The sequence below is a fragment of the Festucalex cinctus genome, unplaced genomic scaffold, assembly GCF_051991245.1.
Source record: "Festucalex cinctus isolate MCC-2025b unplaced genomic scaffold, RoL_Fcin_1.0 HiC_scaffold_26, whole genome shotgun sequence".
Lineage (NCBI taxonomy): Eukaryota > Metazoa > Chordata > Actinopteri > Syngnathiformes > Syngnathidae > Festucalex > Festucalex cinctus.
Window position 1 is genome coordinate 404656 of NW_027520273.1, and position 13109 is coordinate 417764.

Here is a 13109-nt window from a genome sequence, read left to right on the forward strand (position 1 = left end):
AAAATAAACTAAATACAGCAAAAGATTTGAGTGCACAACGTTTGGTTTAGATTTGACAGCCATAATCAGCAATTGTGTACATTTGAGCTGAATGTGTCAAAATCTTAAAAATTAACAGGTGCCCAAGCAATTTCATGCTAGAATCATCATCCGGATGCCAAAATAAACTAAATACAGCAAAAGATTTGAGTGCACAACGTTTGGTTTAGGTTTGACAGCCATAATCACCTTTTTATTGCTTTAAATGCGTTTTTAGCGCATGATTGTACATTTGAGCTGAATGTGTCAAAATCTTAAAAATTAACAGGTGCCCAAGCAATTTCATGCTAGAATCATCATCCGGATGCCAAAATAAACTAAATACAGCAAAAGATTTGAGTGCACAACGTTTGGTTTAGATTTGACAGCCATAATCAGCAATTCTGTACATTTGAGCTGAATGTGTCAAAATCTTAAAAATTAACAGGTGCCCAAGCAATTTCATGCTAGAATCATCATCCGGATGCCAAAATAAACTAAATACAGCAAAAGATTTGAGTGCACAACGTTTGGTTTAGGTTTGACAGCCATAATCACCTTTTTATTGCTTTAAATGCGTTTTTAGCGCATGATTGTACATTTGAGCTGAATGTGTCAAAATCTTAAAAATTAACAGGTGCCCAAGCAATTTCATGCTAGAATCATCATCCGGATCCCAAAATAAACTAAATACAGCAAAAGATTTGAGTGCACAACGTTTGGTTTAGATTTGACAGCCATAATCAGCAATTGTGTACATTTGAGGTGAATGTGTCAAAATCTTAAAAATTAACAGGTGCCCAAGCAATTTCATGCTAGAATCATCATCCGGATGCCAAAATAAACTAAATACAGCAAAAGATTTGAGTGCACAACGTTTGGTTTAGGTTTGACAGCCATAATCACCTTTTTATTGCTTTAAATGCGTTTTTAGCGCATGATTGTACATTTGAGCTGAATGTGTCAAAATCTTAAAAATTAACAGGTGCCCAAGCAATTTCATGCTAGAATCATCATCCGGATGCCAAAATAAACTAAATACAGCAAAAGATTTGAGTGCACAACGTTTGGTTTAGATTTGACAGCCATAATCAGCAATTGTGTACATTTGAGCTGAATGTGTCAAAATCTTAAAAATTAACAGGTGCCCAAGCAATTTCATGCTAGAATCATCATCCGGATGCCAAAATAAACTAAATACAGCAAAAGATTTGAGTGCACAACGTTTGGTTTAGATTTGACAGCCATAATCAGCAATTGTGTACATTTGAGGTGAATGTGTCAAAATCTTAAAAATTAACAGGTGCCCAAGCAATTTCATGCTAGAATCATCATCCGGATGCCAAAATAAACTAAATACAGCAAAAGATTTGAGTGCACAACGTTTGGTTTATGTTTGACAGCCATAATCACCTTTTTATTGCTTTAAATGCGTTTTTAGCGCATGATTGTACATTTGAGCTGAATGTGTCAAAATCTTAAAAATTAACAGGTGCCCAAGCAATTTCATGCTAGAATCATCATCCGGATGCCAAAATAAACTAAATACAGCAAAAGATTTGAGTGCACAACGTTTGGTTTAGATTTGACAGCCATAATCAGCAATTGTGTACATTTGAGCTGAATGTGTCAAAATCTTAAAAATTAACAGGTGCCCAAGCAATTTCATGCTAGAATCATCATCCGGATGCCAAAATAAACTAAATACAGCAAAAGATTTGAGTGCACAACGTTTGGTTTAGATTTGACAGCCATAATCAGCAATTGTGTACATTTGAGCTGAATGTGTCAAAATCTTAAAAATTAACAGGTGCCCAAGCAATTTCATGCTAGAATCATCATCCGGATGCCAAAATAAACTAAATACAGCAAAAGATTTGAGTGCACAACGTTTGGTTTAGGTTTGACAGCCATAATCACCTTTTTATTGCTTTAAATGCGTTTTTAGCGCATGATTGTACATTTGAGCTGAATGTGTCAAAATCTTACAAATTAACAGGTGCCCAAGCAATTTCATGCTAGAATCATCATCCGGATGCCAAAATAAACTAAATACAGCAAAAGATTTGAGTGCACAACGTTTGGTTTAGGTTTGACAGCCATAATCACCTTTTTATTGCTTTAAATGCGTTTTTAGCGCATGATTGTACATTTGAGCTGAATGTGTCAAAATCTTAAAAATTAACAGGTGCCCAAGCAATTTCATGCTAGAATCATCATCCGGATGCCAAAATAAACTAAATACAGCAAAAGATTTGAGTGCACAACGTTTGGTGTAGATTTGACAGCCATAATCAGCAATTGTGTACATTTGAGCTGAATGTGTCAAAATCTTAAAAATTAACAGGTGCCCAAGCAATTTCATGCTAGAATCATCATCCGGATGCCAAAATAAACTAAATACAGCAAAAGATTTGAGTGCACAACGTTTGGTTTAGATTTGACAGCCATAATCAGCAATTGTGTACATTTGAGCTGAATGTGTCAAAATCTTAAAAATTAACAGGTGCCCAAGCAATTTCATGCTAGAATCATCATCCGGATGCCAAAATAAACTAAATACAGCAAAAGATTTGAGTGCACAACGTTTGGTTTAGGTTTGACAGCCATAATCACCTTTTTATTGCTTTAAATGCGTTTTTAGCGCATGATTGTACATTTGAGCTGAATGTGTCAAAATCTTAAAAATTAACAGGTGCCCAAGCAATTTCATGCTAGAATCATCATCCGGATGCCAAAATAAACTAAATACAGCAAAAGATTTGAGTGCACAACGTTTGGTTTAGATTTGACAGCCATAATCAGCAATTGTGTACATTTGAGCTGAATGTGTCAAAATCTTAAAAATTAACAGGTGCCCAAGCAATTTCATGCTAGAATCATCATCCGGATGCCAAAATAAACTAAATACAGCAAAAGATTTGAGTGCACAACGTTTGGTTTAGGTTTGACAGCCATAATCACCTTTTTATTGCTTTAAATGCGTTTTTAGCGCATGATTGTACATTTGAGCTGAATGTGTCAAAATCTTAAAAATTAACAGGTGCCCAAGCAATTTCATGCTAGAATCATCATCCGGATGCCAAAATAAACTAAATACAGCAAAAGATTTGAGTGCACAACGTTTGGTTTAGATTTGACAGCCATAATCAGCAATTGTGTACATTTGAGCTGAATGTGTCAAAATCTTAAAAATTAACAGGTGCCCAAGCAATTTCATGCTAGAATCATCATCCGGATGCCAAAATAAACTAAATACAGCAAAAGATTTGAGTGCACAACGTTTGGTTTAGGTTTGACAGCCATAATCACCTTTTTATTGCTTTAAATGCGTTTTTAGCGCATGATTGTACATTTGAGCTGAATGTGTCAAAATCTTAAAAATTAACAGGTGCCCAAGCAATTTCATGCTAGAATCATCATCCGGATGCCAAAATAAACTAAATACAGCAAAAGATTTGAGTGCACAACGTTTGGTTTAGATTTGACAGCCATAATCAGCAATTCTGTACATTTGAGCTGAATGTGTCAAAATCTTAAAAATTAACAGGTGCCCAAGCAATTTCATGCTAGAATCATCATCCGGATGCCAAAATAAACTAAATACAGCAAAAGATTTGAGTGCACAACGTTTGGTTTTGGTTTGACAGCCATAATCACCTTTTTATTGCTTTAAATGCGTTTGTAGCGCATGATTGTACATTTGAGCTGAATGTGTCAAAATCTTAAAAATTAACAGGTGCCCAAGCAATTTCATGCTAGAATCATCATCCGGATGCCAAAATAAACTAAATACAGCAAAAGATTTGAGTGCACAACGTTTGGTTTAGATTTGACAGCCATAATCAGCAATTGTGTACATTTGAGCTGAATGTGTCAAAATCTTAAAAATTAACAGGTGCCCAAGCAATTTCATGCTAGAATCATCATCCGGATGCCAAAATAAACTAAATACAGCAAAAGATTTGAGTGCACAACGTTTGGTTTAGGTTTGACAGCCATAATCACCTTTTTATTGCTTTAAATGCGTTTTTAGCGCATGATTGTACATTTGAGCTGAATGTGTCAAAATCTTACAAATTAACAGGTGCCCAAGCAATTTCATGCTAGAATCATCATCCGGATGCCAAAATAAACTAAATACAGCAAAAGATTTGAGTGCACAACGTTTGGTTTAGGTTTGACAGCCATAATCACCTTTTTATTGCTTTAAATGCGTTTTTAGCGCATGATTGTACATTTGAGCTGAATGTGTCAAAATCTTAAAAATTAACAGGTGCCCAAGCAATTTCATGCTAGAATCATCATCCGGATGCCAAAATAAACTAAATACAGCAAAAGATTTGAGTGCACAACGTTTGGTGTAGATTTGACAGCCATAATCAGCAATTGTGTACATTTGAGCTGAATGTGTCAAAATCTTAAAAATTAACAGGTGCCCAAGCAATTTCATGCTAGAATCATCATCCGGATGCCAAAATAAACTAAATACAGCAAAAGATTTGAGTGCACAACGTTTGGTTTAGATTTGACAGCCATAATCAGCAATTGTGTACATTTGAGCTGAATGTGTCAAAATCTTAAAAATTAACAGGTGCCCAAGCAATTTCATGCTAGAATCATCATCCGGATGCCAAAATAAACTAAATACAGCAAAAGATTTGAGTGCACAACGTTTGGTTTAGGTTTGACAGCCATAATCACCTTTTTATTGCTTTAAATGCGTTTTTAGCGCATGATTGTACATTTGAGCTGAATGTGTCAAAATCTTAAAAATTAACAGGTGCCCAAGCAATTTCATGCTAGAATCATCATCCGGATGCCAAAATAAACTAAATACAGCAAAAGATTTGAGTGCACAACGTTTGGTTTAGATTTGACAGCCATAATCAGCAATTGTGTACATTTGAGCTGAATGTGTCAAAATCTTAAAAATTAACAGGTGCCCAAGCAATTTCATGCTAGAATCATCATCCGGATGCCAAAATAAACTAAATACAGCAAAAGATTTGAGTGCACAACGTTTGGTTTAGGTTTGACAGCCATAATCACCTTTTTATTGCTTTAAATGCGTTTTTAGCGCATGATTGTACATTTGAGCTGAATGTGTCAAAATCTTAAAAATTAACAGGTGCCCAAGCAATTTCATGCTAGAATCATCATCCGGATGCCAAAATAAACTAAATACAGCAAAAGATTTGAGTGCACAACGTTTGGTTTAGATTTGACAGCCATAATCAGCAATTGTGTACATTTGAGCTGAATGTGTCAAAATCTTAAAAATTAACAGGTGCCCAAGCAATTTCATGCTAGAATCATCATCCGGATGCCAAAATAAACTAAATACAGCAAAAGATTTGAGTGCACAACGTTTGGTTTAGGTTTGACAGCCATAATCACCTTTTTATTGCTTTAAATGCGTTTTTAGCGCATGATTGTACATTTGAGCTGAATGTGTCAAAATCTTAAAAATTAACAGGTGCCCAAGCAATTTCATGCTAGAATCATCATCCGGATGCCAAAATAAACTAAATACAGCAAAAGATTTGAGTGCACAACGTTTGGTTTAGATTTGACAGCCATAATCAGCAATTCTGTACATTTGAGCTGAATGTGTCAAAATCTTAAAAATTAACAGGTGCCCAAGCAATTTCATGCTAGAATCATCATCCGGATGCCAAAATAAACTAAATACAGCAAAAGATTTGAGTGCACAACGTTTGGTTTTGGTTTGACAGCCATAATCACCTTTTTATTGCTTTAAATGCGTTTGTAGCGCATGATTGTACATTTGAGCTGAATATGTCAAAATCTTAAAAATTAACAGGTGCCCAAGCAATTTCATGCTAGAATCATCATCCGGATGCCAAAATAAACTAAATACAGCAAAAGATTTGAGTGCACAACGTTTGGTTTAGATTTGACAGCCATAATCAGCAATTGTGTACATTTGAGCTGAATGTGTCAAAATCTTAAAAATTAACAGGTGCCCAAGCAATTTCATGCTAGAATCATCATCCGGATGCCAAAATAAACTAAATACAGCAAAAGATTTGAGTGCACAACGTTTGGTTTTGGTTTGACAGCCATAATCACCTTTTTATTGCTTTAAATGCGTTTGTAGCGCATGATTGTACATTTGAGCTGAATGTGTCAAAATCTTAAAAATTAAAAGGTGCCCAAGCAATTTCATGCTAGAATCATCATCCGGATGCCAAAATAAACTAAATACAGCAAAAGATTTGAGTGCACAACGTTTGGTTTAGGTTTGACAGCCATAATCACCTTTTTATTGCTTTAAATGCGTTTTTAGCGCATGATTGTACATTTGAGCTGAATGTGTCAAAATCTTAAAAATTAACAGGTGCCCAAGCAATTTCATGCTAGAATCATCATCCGGATGCCAAAATAAACTAAATACAGCAAAAGATTTGAGTGCACAACGTTTGGTTTAGATTTGACAGCCATAATCAGCAATTCTGTACATTTGAGCTGAATGTGTCAAAATCTTAAAAATTAACAGGTGCCCAAGCAATTTCATGCTAGAATCATCATCCGGATGCCAAAATAAACTAAATACAGCAAAAGATTTGAGTGCACAACGTTTGGTTTTGGTTTGACAGCCATAATCACCTTTTTATTGCTTTAAATGCGTTTGTAGCGCATGATTGTACATTTGAGCTGAATATGTCAAAATCTTAAAAATTAACAGGTGCCCAAGCAATTTCATGCTAGAATCATCATCCGGATGCCAAAATAAACTAAATACAGCAAAAGATTTGAGTGCACAACGTTTGGTTTAGATTTGACAGCCATAATCAGCAATTGTGTACATTTGAGCTGAATGTGTCAAAATCTTAAAAATTAACAGGTGCCCAAGCAATTTCATGCTAGAATCATCATCCGGATGCCAAAATAAACTAAATACAGCAAAAGATTTGAGTGCACAACGTTTGGTTTAGATTTGACAGCCATAATCAGCAATTGTGTACATTTGAGCTGAATGTGTCAAAATCTTAAAAATTAACAGGTGCCCAAGCAATTTCATGCTAGAATCATCATCCGGATGCCAAAATAAACTAAATACAGCAAAAGATTTGAGTGCACAACGTTTGGTTTAGGTTTGACAGCCATAATCACCTTTTTATTGCTTTAAATGCGTTTTTAGCGCATGATTGTACATTTGAGCTGAATGTGTCAAAATCTTACAAATTAACAGGTGCCCAAGCAATTACATGCTAGAATCATCATCCGGATGCCAAAATAAACTAAATACAGCAAAAGATTTGAGTGCACAACGTTTGGTTTAGGTTTGACAGCCATAATCACCTTTTTATTGCTTTAAATGCGTTTTTAGCGCATGATTGTACATTTGAGCTGAATGTGTCAAAATCTTTAAAATTAACAGGTGCCCAAGCAATTTCATGCTAGAATCATCATCCGGATGCCAAAATAAACTAAATACAGCAAAAGATTTGAGTGCACAACGTTTGGTGTAGATTTGACAGCCATAATCAGCAATTGTGTACATTTGAGCTGAATGTGTCAAAATCTTAAAAATTAACAGGTGCCCAAGCAATTTCATGCTAGAATCATCATCCGGATGCCAAAATAAACTAAATACAGCAAAAGATTTGAGTGCACAACGTTTGGTTTAGGTTTGACAGCCATAATCACCTTTTTATTGCTTTAAATGCGTTTTTAGCGCATGATTGTACATTTGAGCTGAATGTGTCAAAATCTTAAAAATTAACAGGTGCCCAAGCAATTTCATGCTAGAATCATCATCCGGATCCCAAAATAAACTAAATACAGCAAAAGATTTGAGTGCACAACGTTTGGTTTAGATTTGACAGCCATAATCAGCAATTGTGTACATTTGAGGTGAACGTGTCAAAATCTTAAAAATTAACAGGTGCCCAAGCAATTTCATGCTAGAATCATCAACCGGATGCCAAAATAAACTAAATACAGCAAAAGATTTGAGTGCACAACGTTTGGTTTATGTTTGACAGCCATAATCACCTTTTTATTGCTTTAAATGCGTTTTTAGCGCATGATTGTACATTTGAGCTGAATGTGTCAAAATCTTAAAAATTAACAGGTGCCCAAGCAATTTCATGCTAGAATCATCAACCGGATGCCAAAATAAACTAAATACAGCAAAAGATTTGAGTGCACAACGTTTGGTTTATGTTTGACAGCCATAATCACCTTTTTATTGCTTTAAATGCATTTTTAGCGCATGATTGTACATTTGAGCTGAATGTGTCAAAATCTTAAAAATTAACAGGTGCCCAAGCAATTTCATGCTAGAATCATCATCCGGATGCCAAAATAAATTAAATACAGCAAAAGATTTGAGTGCACAACGTTTGGTTTAGATTTGACAGCCATAATCAGCAATTGTGTACATTTGAGCTGAATGTGTCAAAATCTTAAAAATTAACAGGTGCCCAAGCAATTTCATGCTAGAATCATCATCCGGATGCCAAAATAAACTAAATACAGCAAAGGATTTGAGTGCACAACGTTTGGTTTAGGTTTGACAGCCATAATCACCTTTTTATTGCTTTAAATGCGTTTTTAGCGCATGATTGTACATTTGAGCTGAATGTGTCAAAATCTTAAAAATTAACAGGTGCCCAAGCAATTTCATGCTAGAATCATCATCCGGATGCCAAAATAAACTAAATACAGCAAAAGATTTGAGTGCACAACGTTTGGTTTAGATTTGACAGCCATAATCAGAAATTGTGTACATTTGAGCTGAATGTGTCAAAATCTTAAAAATTAACAGGTGCCCAAGCAATTTCATGCTAGAATCATCATCCGGATGCCAAAATAAACTAAATACAGCAAAAGATTTGAGTGCACAACGTTTGGTTTAGGTTTGACAGCCATAATCACCTTTTTATTGCTTTAAATGCGTTTTTAGCGCATGATTGTACATTTGAGCTGAATGTGTCAAAATCTTAAAAATTAACAGGTGCCCAAGCAATTTCATGCTAGAATCATCATCCGGATGCCAAAATAAACTAAATACAGCAAAAGATTTGAGTGCACAACGTTTGGTTTAGATTTGACAGCCATAATCAGCAATTGTGTACATTTGAGCTGAATGTGTCAAAATCTTAAAAATTAACAGGTGCCCAAGCAATTTCATGCTAGAATCATCATCCGGATGCCAAAATAAACTAAATACAGCAAAAGATTTGAGTGCACAACGTTTGGTTTAGGTTTGACAGCCATAATCACCTTTTTATTGCTTTAAATGCGTTTTTAGCGCATGATTGTACATTTGAGCTGAATGTGTCAAAATCTTAAAAATTAACAGGTGCCCAAGCAATTTCATGCTAGAATCATCATCCGGATGCCAAAATAAACTAAATACAGCAAAAGATTTGAGTGCACAACGTTTGGTTTAGATTTGACAGCCATAATCAGCAATTGTGTACATTTGAGCTGAATGTGTCAAAATCTTAAAAATTAACAGGTGCCCAAGCAATTTCATGCTAGAATCATCATCCGGATGCCAAAATAAACTAAATACAGCAAAAGATTTGAGTGCACAACGTTTGGTTTAGGTTTGACAGCCATAATCACCTTTTTATTGCTTTAAATGCGTTTTTAGCGCATGATTGTACATTTGAGCTGAATGTGTCAAAATCTTAAAAATTAACAGGTGCCCAAGCAATTTCATGCTAGAATCATCATCCGGATGCCAAAATAAACTAAATACAGCAAAAGATTTGAGTGCACAACGTTTGGTTTAGATTTGACAGCCATAATCAGCAATTCTGTACATTTGAGCTGAATGTGTCAAAATCTTAAAAATTAACAGTTGCCCAAGCAATTTCATGCTAGAATCATCATCCGGATGCCAAAATAAACTAAATACAGCAAAAGATTTGAGTGCACAACGTTTGGTTTTGGTTTGACAGCCATAATCACCTTTTTATTGCTTTAAATGCGTTTGTAGCGCATGATTGTACATTTGAGCTGAATATGTCAAAATCTTAAAAATTAACAGGTGCCCAAGCAATTTCATGCTAGAATCATCATCCGGATGCCAAAATAAACTAAATACAGCAAAAGATTTGAGTGCACAACGTTTGGTTTAGATTTGACAGCCATAATCACCTTTTTATTGCTTTAAATGCGTTTTTAGCGCATGATTGTACATTTGAGCTGAATGTGTCAAAATCTTAAAAATTAACAGGTGCCCAAGCAATTTCATGCTAGAATCATCATCCGGATCCCAAAATAAACTAAATACAGCAAAAGATTTGAGTGCACAACGTTTGGTTTAGATTTGACAGCCATAATCAGCAATTGTGTACATTTGAGGTGAATGTGTCAAAATCTTAAAAATTAACAGGTGCCCAAGCAATTTCATGCTAGAATCATCATCCGGATGCCAAAATAAACTAAATACAGCAAAAGATTTGAGTGCACAACGTTTGGTTTATGTTTGACAGCCATAATCACCTTTTTATTGCTTTAAATGCGTTTTTAGCGCATGATTGTACATTTGAGCTGAATGTGTCAAAATCTTAAAAATTAACAGGTGCCCAAGCAATTTCATGCTAGAATCATCATCCGGATGCCAAAATAAACTAAATACAGCAAAAGATTTGAGTGCACAACGTTTGGTTTATGTTTGACAGCCATAATCACCTTTTTATTGCTTTAAATGCATTTTTAGCGCATGATTGTACATTTGAGCTGAATGTGTCAAAATCTTAAAAATTAACAGGTGCCCAAGCAATTTCATGCTAGAATCATCATCCGGATGCCAAAATAAATTAAATACAGCAAAAGATTTGAGTGCACAACGTTTGGTTTAGATTTGACAGCCATAATCAGCAATTGTGTACATTTGAGCTGAATGTGTCAAAATCTTAAAAATTAACAGGTGCCCAAGCAATTTCATGCTAGAATCATCATCCGGATGCCAAAATAAACTAAATACAGCAAAGGATTTGAGTGCACAACGTTTGGTTTAGGTTTGACAGCCATAATCACCTTTTTATTGCTTTAAATGCGTTTTTAGCGCATGATTGTACATTTGAGCTGAATGTGTCAAAATCTTAAAAATTAACAGGTGCCCAAGCAATTTCATGCTAGAATCATCATCCGGATGCCAAAATAAACTAAATACAGCAAAAGATTTGAGTGCACAACGTTTGGTTTAGATTTGACAGCCATAATCAGAAATTGTGTACATTTGAGCTGAATGTGTCAAAATCTTAAAAATTAACAGGTGCCCAAGCAATTTCATGCTAGAATCATCATCCGGATGCCAAAATAAACTAAATACAGCAAAAGATTTGAGTGCACAACGTTTGGTTTAGGTTTGACAGCCATAATCACCTTTTTATTGCTTTAAATGCGTTTTTAGCGCATGATTGTACATTTGAGCTGAATGTGTCAAAATCTTAAAAATTAACAGGTGCCCAAGCAATTTCATGCTAGAATCATCATCCGGATGCCAAAATAAACTAAATACAGCAAAAGATTTGAGTGCACAACGTTTGGTTTAGATTTGACAGCCATAATCAGCAATTGTGTACATTTGAGCTGAATGTGTCAAAATCTTAAAAATTAACAGGTGCCCAAGCAATTTCATGCTAGAATCATCATCCGGATGCCAAAATAAACTAAATACAGCAAAAGATTTGAGTGCACAACGTTTGGTTTAGGTTTGACAGCCATAATCACCTTTTTATTGCTTTAAATGCGTTTTTAGCGCATGATTGTACATTTGAGCTGAATGTGTCAAAATCTTAAAAATTAACAGGTGCCCAAGCAATTTCATGCTAGAATCATCATCCGGATGCCAAAATAAACTAAATACAGCAAAAGATTTGAGTGCACAACGTTTGGTTTAGATTTGACAGCCATAATCAGCAATTGTGTACATTTGAGCTGAATGTGTCAAAATCTTAAAAATTAACAGGTGCCCAAGCAATTTCATGCTAGAATCATCATCCGGATGCCAAAATAAACTAAATACAGCAAAAGATTTGAGTGCACAACGTTTGGTTTAGGTTTGACAGCCATAATCACCTTTTTATTGCTTTAAATGCGTTTTTAGCGCATGATTGTACATTTGAGCTGAATGTGTCAAAATCTTAAAAATTAACAGGTGCCCAAGCAATTTCATGCTAGAATCATCATCCGGATGCCAAAATAAACTAAATACAGCAAAAGATTTGAGTGCACAACGTTTGGTTTAGATTTGACAGCCATAATCAGCAATTCTGTACATTTGAGCTGAATGTGTCAAAATCTTAAAAATTAACAGGTGCCCAAGCAATTTCATGCTAGAATCATCATCCGGATGCCAAAATAAACTAAATACAGCAAAAGATTTGAGTGCACAACGTTTGGTTTTGGTTTGACAGCCATAATCACCTTTTTATTGCTTTAAATGCGTTTGTAGCGCATGATTGTACATTTGAGCTGAATATGTCAAAATCTTAAAAATTAACAGGTGCCCAAGCAATTTCATGCTAGAATCATCATCCGGATGCCAAAATAAACTAAATACAGCAAAAGATTTGAGTGCACAACGTTTGGTTTAGATTTGACAGCCATAATCAGCAATTGTGTACATTTGAGCTGAATGTGTCAAAATCTTAAAAATTAACAGGTGCCCAAGCAATTTCATGCTAGAATCATCATCCGGATGCCAAAATAAACTAAATACAGCAAAAGATTTGAGTGCACAACGTTTGGTTTTGGTTTGACAGCCATAATCACCTTTTTATTGCTTTAAATGCGTTTGTAGCGCATGATTGTACATTTGAGCTGAATGTGTCAAAATCTTAAAAATTAACAGGTGCCCAAGCAATTTCATGCTAGAATCATCATCCGGATGCCAAAATAAACTAAATACAGCAAAAGATTTGAGTGCACAACGTTTGGTTTAGATTTGACAGCCATAATCAGCAATTGTGTACATTTGAGCTGAATGTGTCAAAATCTTAAAAATTAACAGGTGCCCAAGCAATTTCATGCTAGAATCATCATCCGGATGCCAAAATAAACTAAATACAGCAAAAGATTTGAGTGCACAACGTTTG